At 45.5% G+C, this 15,791-nt stretch overlaps 1 protein-coding gene across 4 annotated transcripts in view; it reads left to right on the top strand.

Moving 5' to 3' along the window:
- The window catches only part of Cdh3 (cadherin 3), a 42,851-nt gene that overhangs the window by 1,336 nt on the left and 25,724 nt on the right, over window positions 1-15,791 (top strand). The window lies entirely within an intron of this gene.

Below are 15,791 nucleotides of genomic sequence, written 5' to 3'. Positions count from 1 at the left end.
TACCTCTAAGCGGAGAGAACAATTGGGGGTTTCAACACAGAATCAAATCCAAGCCATAAGACAGGGGTGTAACTTGGGGGGGGGGGAGTCCACTGCAGAACTCCCCCTGTGGAGAGGAGCTATAGTTTAACCCGCTTTCAAAGCGTTCAGAATGGTGGCCACTTAGCATTTTTTCTAATGTTTCTATCAACATAATCCTTATCCACCTCTCAGCACAAATGCCCACAGCTTGAACGTGGGGGTGTCCGTTCCTAGGGATAGAAAGGCCCTTCTTTGTTTCTCTAAGGAGGATTGAGGGCCTGGAGTCTGTGGAAACCTTTAAAAAAAAAAAATCTTCCCCCAAATAGCTCAGCAGATTGACAAAACAATTAACACCCAGGCTGGGCCAAGCTGCCTAAACCCTTGGCTGCAGGGAGCTGAGCTGAGGCATAAGAGGCCATGCACCATAAACTTTCAATTCTTGCACATGGCTTTATTACTGGCTGGCTAACAAACTGCAACTGAGCCAACCTGTAAAAATGTGAACTTGGGCAGGGCCCCAAATCCAATTCCGGCTCCCTGAGGAAGCTTTATTGCTAACCAGACCTCCGCCAAATCTCCCCCCCCCCCCCCCACATTGTCCAAGTATTCTACTAGCCTCTGAGAGCCCTCTATGGTTTTTGAGCATTGTCATGTCAGCACTTTATCTTTCTTACTAAAGCGGGAACTATCAGATTCACAGCGACTTCTCTAGGCTCCAGGTTGTTGGGGAAAGCCGTGATGAGATTTTCAATTTCATGGTTGAGTTGGTGGAGCGCTTCCTGGTGACGTCAGGCATTGTAAACCTTTTGAGGAAACTCAACTTTCTCAGGTGTCTGGGTTTAGGGTTGTGAAAATGGTGGAATCAGGCCAGAAACATACCTGGTTCATGAAACAGTGGGCGAGTATGTAGGCTTACCTTGACTCTTTTCACAAATGTGACTGGTTCTTAAGGCAGGCTGACTGAAACGGGGTGCCCCCTTTATTTTAAGGTAGAACAAATTAATTGAGACTCCCCAAGCTGGATGTGGTGGTACCTATCTGTAATCCTAGCAATTTAGAAGTTGAGGATCTTTCAAACCCAAGGATTCAGGGTGATCTGGGCAACATAGAAAGACCTCTCTTAAAAAAAATGAACAAGCTGGGTGCTGGTGGCTCATCCCTGCAATCCTAGCTACTCAAGAAGCTGAGATCTGAGGATCAAGGTTTGAAGCCAGCCTGGATTGCAAAGTCCATGAAACTATTTCTTTACAATTAACCACCAAAAATGCCAAAAGTAGAACAGTAGCTCAGGTGGTAGAGTGTTAGCCTTGAGCAAAATAAAGCTAAAGGACAGTGTCTAGGCCTTGAGTTCAAGCCCCTAGTTCAACCCACACAAAACAAATAGGCCTGGGGATATGTAGCTCAGTGGTAGAGTAAGGTCCTGGATTTGATCCCAGCAATGTAAAAATAAGTTAAAATTGTAAAGAAAGAAACTCCACAACAAAAATGTTTGTCTTCAACAACAAACACATTTCCGTCTCCCTCTCCCCATTCCTAGTTACCCAAACAAAGGCTTCCCACTTTGGATCCAGCCAGGTGGAAAGGGTTACCTTTCAGGCACGTACAGAATCTTAAATGTGGCCAGGCAGGCAAGTTTCCATATTGCTAAGGAACAGTTGCCCCTGGGTTATGAATATTATGGGTGTCTATGAAGTTGAGCTAAAAAAAATGCTTTAATTAATGCCTTGTTTGTATGTGCATCTTTCCCTTCAAAGGCCTTCTACAACTCCAAGCTTGCTTTATCGTAACATTCCTTTGAAGCAGGCAAGGTAAATATTAAATACTTTGAGCTTTTAATCTCAGAGTTGGTACTTGAGAAATTCTATAGCCTAACCCTATCAGAGGTTTAAAAGATGGAGAGAGATATCAGAGGTTTGAAAGATGGAGAGACGGAGGCACAGCTTAATGGCTTCAGTTTGCTCACCTTGGACAGCTTGAGAACTCAAAAGAAGGGCTTCCAGACATAACTTTTACCTCTTGGTCTGTGCCTGGAGCCCAGCACTTAATAAGATGTCTATAGGTCTTTGCAAGAATCATAACAACCTTTCAAGTTGAGCCCATTTTGCAGAAGAAACCTAAGCGGTGTGGTTTTTCCAGCCATTGCTGTTATGCCCAGCTGAGATCTGAATGGTAGTTGCTGAGTTCTCTGGCTGAGATCTGAGAACCTCAATTCAAAGCCAGCCTGGCCACACAAATTTGAGAGGGACTCATCTCCAATTAACCAGCAAAAAGCCAGAAGTGGAAGTGTGGTTCCAGTAGAAGTGTGATGGCCTTGAGTGAAAAAGCTAAGCAAGAACATGAGGCCCTGAGTTCAAGTCTCAGCACTGGTACATGTTCTCTGCCTGTTACCACCACCCCCTTGCCAAGATAGAATGATGATTCCCTGAATAACAATACTTATGTGAGCTCTTAATGTTTGTTGTTGTTGTAAAATTTCCCAGAAGCATTTTTCTTTTCTTTCTTTCCTTCTTTCTTCCTTCCTTTCTTTCTTCCTTCCTTTCTTTCTTTCTGTTAGTTGTGGGACTTGAACTCTGGGCCTGGGCGCTGTCCTTCAGCTCAAGGTTAGCACTCTACCACTTGAGCCACAGTGCCACTTCCTTTTCTGAGTGGTTTATTGGAGATAAGAGTCTCGGGGACTTTCCTGCCCAGGCTGACTTTGAACCGTGATCCTCAGATCTCAGCCTCCAGTAGCTAGGATTACAGGCGTGAGCCACCAGCGCCCAGCTTCCAGAAGCATTTTTGTAGAGGGTACGAGCTTGGATGCAGTATAAGAGTCCTAGTATGAGCACTTGACTATATGGAGAGTGAGAGTCAAACGAAGAAGGAAATGGAGCAGCAATGTTTCTCTGACCTGTGCGTGTCACAGTCCTTCAGATTGGGTCTAGAAGCAAAGAGGAAAGGTGAGAGGAAGAAACTTGTTTGGTCTTGGTGCAGTAACTGGACATGTGGAACGTCCATTGATTTCCTGGCAGCTCTGTTGCGTCCCCGCTTCATGAAGGCCTAGCACATCCACCTTAGCCTCTGGGTTAGATTGAAAACTCATCCCCCCAAAAAACTTCAAAGTTCATTAGTAAACCCCAACTAAGCTTGAGTTAAGGTTAAGATGATTATGTTTATTTCATCTTTAAGCTGAAAACTGCCTTTTAGTGTGGAGCCTATGCTGTAACTCTACCCTTTGTTTATGTTTCATTCTCTCAGTAAACCTGTATTTAGCCTCTGTAGGTGCCAGGGTCTGCGGTAGAACTGCTGTGACCACAATGCATAAACAAAGTTCTTGCCCTTGAGTGGCTTCCAGTCTAACCTTGGGTACTTTGTATGCTAATGGCTGCCTTGCTAAGCTGCCAGAGCTAACTTCCCCTGGGCTGGAGAATGGAGTCCCTGGGGCCAGCAGCCTGAAGGCCAGACTTAAATCCTGGTTGGCTGCCTCCATGGTCCCGGGGGATTTCATGGTGCCCATACATGTGAATGTTGGGGAACTGAGCCAGAAGGGCAGCAGAGTTGGGCTGGTTTTCAAGACTCTGTCACCAGGGATTGTGTCTGGGGAGCAGGTCTCAAGCCTCCCATCTCCCCTCCCACCTTCTCGCCGGGCTCTGTGTTCCTAGGATACCCAGGCAGGTGTCCTTACCTCCCAGCCAGAAGGAAGGTCTTGCCTATGATGAGCAGGGCCAGAAACCAAAGCTCTGCCAAGTGTCTAGAGAGTGGTGGAAGAGAAGGGAGAGAAGGGCCTCCCCTGCTTGTACCAGTTGAGGCTCCTTTCCTGGGTTGAACAATCTCTGTGCAGAGACTTACTGTTCGGAAAGAGTATTACATTAAAGTGCCCAAACCTCTGGTCCTTGCTACTTAGAGATCTGAGAATCAAAGTCTGGAGTCAGCTGTGGCAGGAAAGTCCCTGAGACTATTATTTTTTCAGTTAACCAGCAAAAAACTGCAAGCAGAGGTGTGGCTCAAGTGGTTGAACAAAAAAAGCCTGGTGACAGCTGAAGGCCCTGAGTTCAAGCCCCAGGACTGGAAAAACAAGAACATGTCCAAGTGCTAAACTGGATGACCTACCAATTTCAAATGCCCATAAACCTACACAGATCCAGAAATTTGATTAACAACACCTTGAACTCTGTGTAAGAGTGGCATGCTATGTCCTGTTGGGGCTGGCTTCTTCCATGGCATATTGGACGTCATTGTAGTTGATTCTCATATTCTATCCATCATGGACTGATACAGTTGCACCAGTGGTGGGCCATTGAGGGCAGCTTCAGTATTGGGGATGAACCCAGAGCTCTGTGGCTACCAGGCAGGTGCTCTTGTCATTGCACTACAGCTCCTCTGTGAACATTTGTGTACACGTCTGTAGCTGAACCTACTACTCCTATATGTTAGGGATCTACCAGGAACACAGTTTCTGTGTTTGTTATGGGTTTCCAGAACCATCTCAGCATTCTGGTACTGTAGTGGGTAGTTGGCTTTTCTGGGCCCTGCAGTAGCTGAGTCTCTTGGATTTGCTACCCCAGCTATCTCCTTACCAGCCCCCAACCTTATGCTCAGACATTGTAGGTCTTTGTTAGACACTTGGTCCTTTGTTTGGGGAGAGAATATCTTACTATTGTTTGGTTTGTTGTTGTTGTTTTTTTTTTGGGGGGGAGGGGTGCCTGTCATAGGGCTTGAACAGGGGGCCTGGGTCTGTGAGCTCAGGGCTAGAGCTTTACCATTTAAGCCACAGCTCAACAAGTTTTCTAGCAGTTAATTGGAGATAAGAGTGACTTTGACTTTCCTGCCCTGGCTGGCTTGGAATGATGATCCTAAGATCTCAGCCTCCTGAGTAGCTAGGATTACAGGTGTGAACCACCAGCTAGGGCTTTATCTTGCCATCTTTTGTTCTGAAGCTAATGGTTTGGGTGTTGTTGTTTGTTTGTTTGTCTAAAGTAGGAAGGAAATCTGGGAAGGGCTTTGACTTTCTTGGAGGGTGGGCCACATTTTCCCTGGGTGGAGATTTTTTTTATCCTAGCCTGTGTGGAAGGAGAATCAGTCTTCTGATTTTGGCAATGGGATGGATGGTCAGGTCCAACTTTTTGTTCATAGTAGGAAGCAGTGACGTACAAAAAACCCAAAAGCCAAGGTGAGCTGGTCATTCAGCCAGCAGCCACTTGGTGCTAGATATTGAGAGGTAAGCAAGGCCCATGGCTCCTTAGCTTTGAGCTCCTACTTTAGAGGAGAATACAGGTCGGCCAACAGACAGTTTTAATAGTGACTCCTCCATTCACCAACTGTCCCTTGACCACCTACTAAGTGGGCCAGTCCTACTGTGTGCAGGGGATACGGTAGTGAACAAAGATGGGAGGAAACCCAAGCCTCAAAGGCACTTTAGTGCTAGTGGAAAAGACATAAAATAAGCTGAGTGTGTGTATGAGACAGAGAAAGAGAAAGAGAGAGAAAGAAAAGAAAAGAAAAGAAAAGAAAATGGGAGTGGGGGGAGATTGAGTGGTAATGAGAAGAAATGATTTAGGGAGTTGCTCACATGTTTCTGGAATGGCCTGTAGGAAGTGGCCAGGCTACACACAGGGGAGGAGTTAGGAGATTGGAGCAGGATGGGCTACAGGGAAAGTTCTGGCATTAAAAACAGCAGAGTGGGTTCCATTAACGTAAATATGCATGCATGTCATCCGGCTGGAGCAGTGTAAAGCAGGGACAGCCAAGTGAGCAGCGGCTTGGAGTTGTCAAGCAGAGGCCGAGGCTGCTGGGAAAGCTGGGAAAGGCAGAAGGATTCCTAACATCTTGGAACCAGAAAGTGGGGCTTCTGCCTCCTGTCTTTCGTTTAGTCATAGGGATGGATGGCCAACCTGAGCTGTGGGGCTGACAAGCAAGGAGTTTAAAGATGTCCACCCACTATGTATATATAGACAGGCCAAAATGAACTCTTTTGTACCGCTTATGCAACTAATTGATATTAATAAAATGTTAACAACAACAACCAGAATGCCATTTATTGAGTGCTTGCTGCACTTTCAATCATACTCTGAGCTTTTTAATAAGCTCCTTTCATCCTCCTAAAAGCCTCACTGGGCAGGTGGAATTGGCCCCATTTATCTGGTTTGGAAACTCAGGGTTTAATATGTTGTGTTACTTCTCCATAGTCATTCAGTAAATTTATGGAGCCTTGAACCCAGCTTTACATACTGAGTGTGAAGTACCAAGCCAGTGGGTATCAGAGTGTGAGAGGAAGACTGGAAAGAGTTAACTTCTGACCCAAGTGCTTTGAATTTCTGCTCCCTCTCCAGGCCTCTGGTAATCACCAGTAGCAGGCACAGAGGTGGGGGGGCAGAGCACGTCTGGTCAAGAGCTCTGGCCTCCCTCTTGCATGGAAAGGGAGAGTTCAGATTCTAGGCCTGGTAGCACCCACCTCACCATTCTTGGCCCAGAATCTATTCATCTTTTGCCTCTCCACCTCCGATTCCCAGTGGAAGAATGTGATCGAATCTCCCCTCTGCCAAATTCTGCATGCAGAACCCCACAGCTAAAGATCCCTGCAGGCTGCAGCTGTCCTGGTCCCACTGAGCTTCAGGATGCTAGGGTCTTGCTGCTTACAATGCAGCTTTCTCTCTCCCTTGACCCACTAACATCTGAGCTGGGGTCCCCTATCCAGGAGGTGGGGGTGGGGATGGCTTGGGCTGCTTCCCCCAGTGGCCTTAGGGACCATATGGAGGAAAGATCTGTGTTCTCCCAGGACTCTGGAGATTGAGGCTGAGGAGTTGTAATCCCAAGGCCTTCCTTCTCTTCCCCCTCAGTCTCAGGATCTCCACTTTGGGTCATTTAAGACTGTGGGCTGGGTGAAGGTGGCTCACTCCTATAATCCTACTCAGAGGGCTAAGATCTGAGGATCAGTGTTAAAGGCCAGCACAAGCAAGAAAGTCCAGGGGTCTTTCTTCAGTTAACCACCAAAAATCTATGGAGCTGTGGCTCAAGTGGTAAAGTGTCCACCTTAAGCAAAAAAGTTAACGGATAGCACCTACGCTCTGAGTTCAAACCCCAGTACTTGCACACATACACATACAGATGCACAGACACATACACAGATGGGCAAAGAAGCCAGACATGGTGATGCATGAGGAGACTGAGACAAGAAAATTACAAGTTCAGGACCAACTTGTGCTACATAGTGAAGTTACAGGTGCGGTCAGTGGTAGAGTCCATGCTTGGCATGTACCATGCCCTTTGCTCACACTCCAACAAAACACACACACACCACAAAGATGAAAGTTATCTGTTACCAAGAAACCTGTGTTGTACACTTGACCAAGTAGGAAGAGGCTTATTTTTGCTTAGTTCTGACCCGGTCGCCTCATTTTTATTTTAGAAAGTCTTCCATCCTGTGGAAAAAGTACATACAGTGGTACAAGTATATCTTTTAAAAATTCCTTGTGCTGAGCGCCAGTGGCTCACGCCTGTAATCCTAGCTGCTCAGGAGGCTGAGATCTGAGGATCACAGTTCAAAGCTAGCCCAGGCAGGAAAGTCCATGAGACTCTACTCCAATAAGCCACGAAAATTGGAAGTGGTGCTGTGGCTCAAGTGGTAGAGTGCTGGCCTTGAGCTGAAGAACTCAGGGACAGCGCCCAGGCCCAGAGTTCAAGCCCCACGACCAAACAGAAAAAAAGAAAAAAAAAATTCCTTGTACATTTGTTTGTGACAGTCTCCCTATGTAATAGCCCAGACTAGAGATCCTCCTGCCCCAGCCTCCCACATGCTGAGATTATATCACTCCTGGATTACCTTTTTTTTTTTAAGTTGACCATATCACCTCCCTGGAGTCATTTAATAGAGAAGCAAGAATTACTGATCAGGCAATAGTTTTCATCAGATCTATTCAAAACCTTATCAGATTCTTGTCAAACCCTGCAACAGGGCAGGCCTATGGTGTGTGTCTGGCCACTGGAAAGGGAAAAGGAAAGAGGCCAGGCTTGGTAACTCACTCCAAACTGTGTGGCCTAAGGCAAGTGACACCAAGTCCCAGCCTAAGGCCCCGGGAGCTTTGAGGTGGGCTCTGTTTGGACAATATGAGGCCTGGCAGAAGGCTCTGTACCCCTGGGCTGAGCGTGGGTGTCAGGCTTCAGGCTGGCTCTCTGTTGAGCTTCCTTTGCATGACTAGCCCTGACTTGTAGCTGTAGGCAAGGGGGGAGATAGTAACCTGTGGGCTCCCCCGTGCAAGCCGGAACAGGTAGCCAGCCCCACACCTCCTTCTCTTTGTAGTCTTTCAGCTAGGATTCCCAACAACCGACCAAGACCTGCTGTTCTCCTGACTCGAATGGTCTGTTCTGCTCACTTCCAGAACTCCTGCCTTTCCCCAGCGTGGATTTAACACTATTCCTACTGCTTTATTACTGCTGTTGGCCTTTGAGTCTATAGATTGCAAGTTTGGCTGATATTCAGAATTGCCTGGGGAGCAATTTTTTTTATCACTCCACCTCCATATGTGCTACCTTACATTGTTTATGTAGGACTGGTTGGGATTTAAAAAATAACCCATGAATAGCTGGCGCCTGATGCCTGGCTGCTCACGCCTGTAATCCTAGCTACTCAGGAGGCTGAGATCTGAGGATCACAGTTCAAAGCCAGCCCAGGCAGGAAAGCCCTTGAGACTCTTATCTCCAATAAACCACTCAAAACTGGAAGTGAAGCAGTGGCTCAAGTGGTACAGTGCTAGCCTTGAGCTAAAGAGCTGAGGGACAGCGTTCAGGCCCAGAGTTCAAGCCCCATGACTGGCAAAAAATGAAAACAAAAAACATGAATAGACAAACTTTTGATTGTTTTTATTTTTTGGCTAGTCTGGGCGCTTGAGCTTAGGGCCTAGGCACTGTTCCTGAGCTTCTTTTGCTCAAGGCTAACACTCTATCACTTGAGCCACAAGTCCACTTCTGACTTTTTCTATGCATGTGGTACTGAGGAATCGAACTCAGGGCTTCATGCATGCTAGGCAAGCACTTTACCACTAAGCTACCCTCCCAGTACAACTTTTTATTTTTTTGGCAGACAAATATGTAGCACTTCATTATGTGACAGGTATAGTTCTTAGTACTTTTTATGTATTGGCTTATTTCATTTTCAAACATCCCTTGAAGAAGATATGATCTGGGTGTCAGTAGCTCATGCTTGTAATACTACTCAGGAGGCTGAGATCTGAGATTGGAGTTCAAAGCAAGATCAGGCAGGAAGGTTCATAAGACTCCTACCTACAATTAACTACCAAAAAAGCAGAAATGGTGCTATGGTTTAAAGAGGTAAAGCACTAGCTTTGAGCACAAAAGTTTAGGGACAGTGCCCTGAGTTTAAGCCCAAGGACCTACCTCTCTTACCTCCCAAAACAACAACAAAAACACTATGATGACGCTCATTTTACAGGTGTGGAAACTGAAGTCACAGAGGTTAAACTAACTTGCTGTAGGACACACAGCGAGTTAAGTAGTGGGTTTGGATTAAAATCTCTGCAGCCTGGTCTGAAACCACTGAACACTACTACTTATCTATCCTAGTAGCTTTCAACAGGCTCAGTGTTTAAAGCAAGTCCTTGCAGACTTTTCCATACAAAAACTTAAGGGTACCTACGGGAATTTTAAGAATTGGTCTGTGTCATGCATACAAATACCATTCTACAGTTTGCTTTTTAAACTTAGAGTCACAGGCACCATTCCAGACTGTGAAGTTCGCATCCATCTGAGCCATGATTTATGTATCCAGTCTTCTATTTTTATCTTTTACAGATGTGGTAGGGAGGAGTCACTGTAAAAATTGTAAAATGTTTGGATTTTTTTTTTAGAAAGCTATTAGGAACCACCTTATTAGGGAAGATTGTCCTGCATAGATGATGGAGTGAATTGGTTGTCTTAACCCCAGATAAATTGAGCTTTTATCGTTAACGGTACCCTCAAGACATGTGCTATAAGTTTAAGATAAAGTAACTAGGCCACTTAAAAATTACTGGTTTTCACAGTAACAAGGCTCTTTTTTTTTAAGCTCCAATTATATGACTTCAAAAGCATTTGAAATCACCCAAATTCAAAAACTATTTAAAGTCCCATGAAGTAAAGTCCCATATTGAAGTAAACTACTAAATCTTACACTAACGCTGCTTTCCCTTGCGTGCTGGGAGCTGCATGGCCTTCTTAGTGTGTTTCATTCTCCAGTTCAAAGTCTAGTTAGCAGGCATTTTGCTGAAGGACAGTTGATTTCCATTCTTACACATTCATTTCTGGTCTTATTGTTCCCTTAAGGAGGTCTGAGGAGTTTTTAACTTGATCCCAAATACCACTGTGACGCAACTCTCAAACAGGGCTGTGGCACTTGAAAAGCTCACATCATTCTAAGGCCCATGCGTGATTCAAGCGTTTCTCTACAAACACGTGAAGTATATGGGAATGGGGATAGGAGCTGGCCAGATGGTCCAGCTTTGTAATTCAGTGGCTTTCTATAATCTACGTATGAGGGGCTGGGAAGGTGGCTCAGTGGTAGAGTGCTTGCCTTGCATGCCTGAGGCCCTGGGTTCTATTCCTCAGCACCACATAAGCAAAAAGAAAAAAGCCGGAAGTGGCGCTGTGGCTCAAGTGGTAGAGCGCTAGCTTTGAGCTGAAGAGCTGAGGGACAGCGCCCAGGCCCAGAGTTCAAGCCCCACGACCAGACCCCCCAAAAAAAAAAAAATATTCTACCTGTGAATACTTACAGATTAATGTTATTTTACATTTACATTAATATATTGCATATCATGTAATTATAATATAAAAGTTTTAATATGTATGTATTAATATTTGTGGTGTCATTTCAATTTCAGTAGCTGAGGTTTTGTTTTATTTTGTTTTTTCCAGTTGTGGAGCTTGAACTCTAGGCCTGGGCGCTGTCCCTCAGCTCTAAGCTAGTGCTCTACCACTTGAGCCACAGCGCCACTTCTCATTTTCTGGTAGTTAATTGGAGATAAGAGTCTCAAGGACTTTCCTGCCCAGGCTGGCTTTGAACCACAATCCTAAAATCTCAGCCTCCTGCTGGGCGCTGGTGGCTCACGCCTGTAATCCTAGCTACTCAGGAGGGTGAGATCTGAGGATCTCGGTTCAAAGCCAGCCCGGGCAGGAAAGACCGTGAGACTCCTATCTCCAATAAACCACCAGAAAACCGGAAGTGGCGCTGTAGCTCAAGTGGTAGAGCGCTCGTCTTGAGCTGAAGAACTGAGGGACAGCGCCCAGGCTCAGAGTTCAAGCCCCACACTGACAAAAAAAAAAAAAGATCTCCGCCTCCTGAGTAACTAGGATTATAGACGTGAGCGAGCGACTGGCGTCTGGCAGTAGTTGACATTTTTATGAATTATGTCTGTGCTGTAATGTATATGATGCCTGTCTGAGCCCCTAAGCCTGGGTAGACTCTGCTCCTGCCATGGCGATAGAACCTTGGGCAGATTGCTTCACTTTTACCCACTGTGTCTTAGTCTTGGCATTGGAAAACAGTGGTAACAAAGGGAACAATTTGGCTGAGTTAAGTTGGTGGCTAAAATGGCAGGTAGTAGGCAGATAGAAGTTGGGTGTTAGTGGTATAGTAAGTGATAACTTTGTTACATTTGGACTAAGTTGGAATATATTTTGCATGTACATGTATGTTCACATGTGCCACTATTGGGACTTGATCTCAGGCTCTCTCCCACTCTTCCTTCACTTTTTCACTCAAGGCTGGTGCTTCCCTACCACTTTAGCCACAGCTCCACTTCCAGCTTTATTGCTGGGTAATCGGAGACTTATGCTGTCTGGGCTGGTCTCAAACTCATCCTCAGATCTCAGCCTCCTGAGTAGCTGGGATTACAGGCAGTACTCACTGGCACTCAGCTGGAATACATTTCTTTTAGATTGAATTCCTAGAAGGGAAATTGTTGTGTCAAAGGATGTTGGTGGTTTGACAGTTTGGGATGCCTCCTTTTTGCCAGGCCAGGCAATGTTCGACATGATATTGTGATAAGCAAATTCTAATTTTTATTTTATTTTATTTTTGTTGGTCATGGGGCTTGAACTCTTGGCCATGGCGCTGTCCCTCAGCTCTTCAGCTCAAGGTTAGTGCTCAACATTTTTATGCATTTTATACAGACTGGCAAGAGAGGTAGCAGATAATCATTTGTGAACTTATCATTAACTATAGTAAATTCTGTATGGATTCAACTTCATACTTACTTCACCATTCTGGATGACCTTGACTTGTCCTTTAATGTTGTTAAGTCTTTAACATTTTTAAGTCATGGTCCCTAGGTTTTTTTTCTTTTTTTTGGTGTGTGTGGGGGGGTGCCAGTACTGGGGCTTGAACTCAGGGTCTGGGCACTGTCCCTGAGCTTCTTTTGCTCAAGGCTAGCACTCTATCACTTGAGCCACAGCTCCACTTCCAGCTCTGTTTATGTGGTACTGAGGAATTGAACCCAGGGCTTCATGCATGCTAGTCAAGCACTCTACTACTAAGCCACATTCCCAGCACAGGTCCCTAGTTCTTAATACTTCATCTTGCTTTTTAAAGCAGAACACATCTCCTTTGGTGCTAGCAAAGCAAATAGGTATATGCATGTGCTCCCATTTTATTTAGAGACTGGCAGTTAATAAGGGCTGACATGTATTGATAAAGTGCTTACTGCTCAGCAGCTTAAATATCCTACGATGTGGCTTGAACTGGAGGTTAAATGCGCAGCATATTTACTCACCATGTCTTATTGCCACTGCAGCTGGCCCTAAGTTGATCAGCAGGATTTCTGTTCTGGTATGGTCCTTGAGGAGGGAATGTGGTAAACAAGGCAGCATACTTCATGCTGAACTTTCTTGTGTATGTGCTGGTCCTGGGGCTTGTGCTCAGGGCCTGGGTAATGTTCCTGAACTTTATTTTTTCCACTTCTGGCTTTTTGGTGATTAAGTCTCCCAAACTTTCCTACCAAAAATCCAGGCTGGCTTCTAACTGTGATCCTCAGATCTCAGCCTCCTGAGTAGCTAAAATTACAGGCATAAGCCACCGTGGGTTGGCTCAAGGCTGAGCTTTGAATTAGTGATGTTCCAATCCCCCTTGGAGCCTAGCCTGATTCAATCAAATATCTGCACTTACTATGGAAAAGCTGGAAGATAAGCGAAGGAGAAAAGGTGTCCTGGCTCAAGTGAGGGCCCAGGTCCACACTGTGTCATAGTTGGTCCTCCAGCACTGTTGCTCTTCTACTTGACTGGGTTTGCAGAAGGGCTTTGTCACCCTCAGGTGACAAAGGCTACATACAAGTCCCACTCTCGAAAACAGCATGTCCTCTACCGTCTAGCCCCGCCCCTCCAGGGTCTTTGTGAAGCCCCTGGCACCGGGGCATCTCCTGGAGATGCTTCTATTCCCCATTGGTCTCCTTGCTTGTAGCCACCATCTTTTTGTTGTCACTCTGTAACCCAGGCTGGCCTCAAACTCTTGATATTCCTGCCTCGGCCTAACAAGTCTTGGGGGATGCACCAGCACAGCCAAGCTCTCTTGGGCTCCTCCTGCCTAGAAGATGCCTGGGGAGACCCAGGCAGTGCCAGGGCTCAGCCCCATCTCATGATTTGGGCAAGTATAAAACCGTTAATATTTTATGTTATAATTGTCAGGCTATTATAAATGGCTGCTTTGTGACCTGTTTTCCTTACCTTCTGCAGAGCGCTTTCTCCTAGGTAGGCTTGCTTTTATGACATTTAAGGCCATAAATGAGCCATTTGAATGACTGTAGCACAACATAATTAAGTGTTATGTTGAAAGGTTGAGACTTTTTCCCCTTGTATTTAAGCAACAGCCGTGAAGGTCCTTGAAGGAATGGGATGATTTCTGGCACAAAGCCCTGGTCAGAGGGCTTATTTAAGGTTTCTTAATTGCCAGAAAAGTGCCAGTTTACATTCTCCTCCACCCCAACAATATATAGCAGCACTGGGTTCCCAAATAATCCACAGCTCTTAGCCTTTTAATCAGGCAGTATTTCTTAGCAAGTGAAATGTTTTGTAGGTGGGTGCTCTGTGGCTTGAGCCATACTGCCCACCCGCCCCCACCACCACCACTGGCCCTGTTTTCTATATATAATTTTACTTAGGAAAATTCCAGAATCTCTTTTTTTTTTTTTTTTGCCGGTTGTGGGGCCTGAACTCTGGGCCTGGGGGCTGTCCCTCAGCTCTTCAGCTCAAGGCTAGTGCTCTACCACTTGAGCCACCACACCACTCCTGGCTTTTTCTGCTTACGTGGTGCTGAGGAATTGAACCCAGGGCCTCATGCATGCAAGGCAAGCACTGTACCACTGAACCATCTTCCCAGCCACAGAATCTCCTTTTGAGTCAATTATACATACATTCTCCACATCTTCTTATCCCAGCCCCTTAGCAGAGGTAGCAATAGCTACAAGTAAGAAGGAATTTGCTTTAGGAATTAGATATGTCCCATAAACCAAGCTAGAATAAGAGATCTGGTAAACAGTATCTCTTCTCTTACTGCTGGCTGCCTTTTGGGCCCACCATGTTCAAGATGATATAGCTATTAAAGTCAAAATACCCAAGGGCTTGGGGAGTAGCTTAGTGGTAGAGTGCTTAATTAAGCACAGGGCCCTAAGTTCAGAAGGAACACGAACACACACACACACACACAAACACAAACACACAAACACAAGAAAATGCCCACAGAACAGCATGGAAATCGATAAGGACTGATCCCTTAAAGGACATTTTGTTCCAGGGAGATGGATTCTCTTGTTTTGCCGAAACATCCAATGTGGTTAGACACTAGGATTACAGAGCACCTTCCTATTTCAGCCAAGAAGACAAATTCACATCTTACTTTAAAAGCTTTCTCTTTTCATCAGCTCTAGTGCCCGAGAGACTGAACCCTTCTTGCCCAAGTTTTATAGTGGCGCCAGTTGAGAATCTGAGGCCAAGCTTGGCAGGATGGTTTTTGAAGAGGAACTTTGGACCCAGGCCAGAAACTCCTGCTTCCATGGGATGTCTTTTATCTAGTGCAGATAAACAGAACAGAACTCTTAGAGGGTTTTACTTTTTTTTTTTTGCCAGTCCTGTTGCTTGAACTCAGGGCCTGAGCCCTGTCTCCTTGCTTCCTTTACTCAAGCTAGCACTCTACCACTTGAGCCACAGGGTAGAGCTCTAGCCTTGAGTGAAAACACTCAGGGACACTGTTTAGGCCCTGAGTTCAAGCCCCATGACCAACCAAAAAAAAAAAAAAATGGGGTGACTGGCTCATTATGTTTCTAGGAATCGTGCACGTAGGCTCAGTGCTGAACACAATCCCTATACAGTGACAAAGTAGATACCTCCTTTTTTTTTTTTTAACCAGTCCTGGGACTTGAACTCAGGGCCTGGGCACTTTCCCGGGGCTTCTTTTGCTCAAGGCTCTAGTACTCTACCATTTGAGCCACAGCACCACTTCCAGCCTTTTTTGTTTATGTGGTACTGAGGAATCAAACTCAGGGCTTCATGCATGCTAGGCAAGCACTCTACCACTAAGCCACAATCCCAGCCTTGTACCTCATTTAAAAAAAAAAAAATCATTGTTTTTATAAAGGTGGTGTATAGAAGGGTTGTAGTTACATAAGTCAGGCAAAGAGTATATTTTCACTTTGGACAGTGTTGTCCTTTACCTTACTTCCAGTTTTTCCCTCTTTTCCCCCACCCACAAGTTGTATAGTTCATTTTATAGTTCATAGTATCTAGTAAGTATCTCTGCTGCATTTGTTCACCCTTTG

Source organism: Dipodomys spectabilis, unplaced genomic scaffold (genome assembly GCF_019054845.1).
Source record: "Dipodomys spectabilis isolate Male_0828 unplaced genomic scaffold, ASM1905484v1 ptg000273l, whole genome shotgun sequence".
NCBI lineage: Eukaryota > Metazoa > Chordata > Mammalia > Rodentia > Heteromyidae > Dipodomys > Dipodomys spectabilis.
This window is presented reverse-complemented; position numbering and strand designations above follow the sequence as displayed.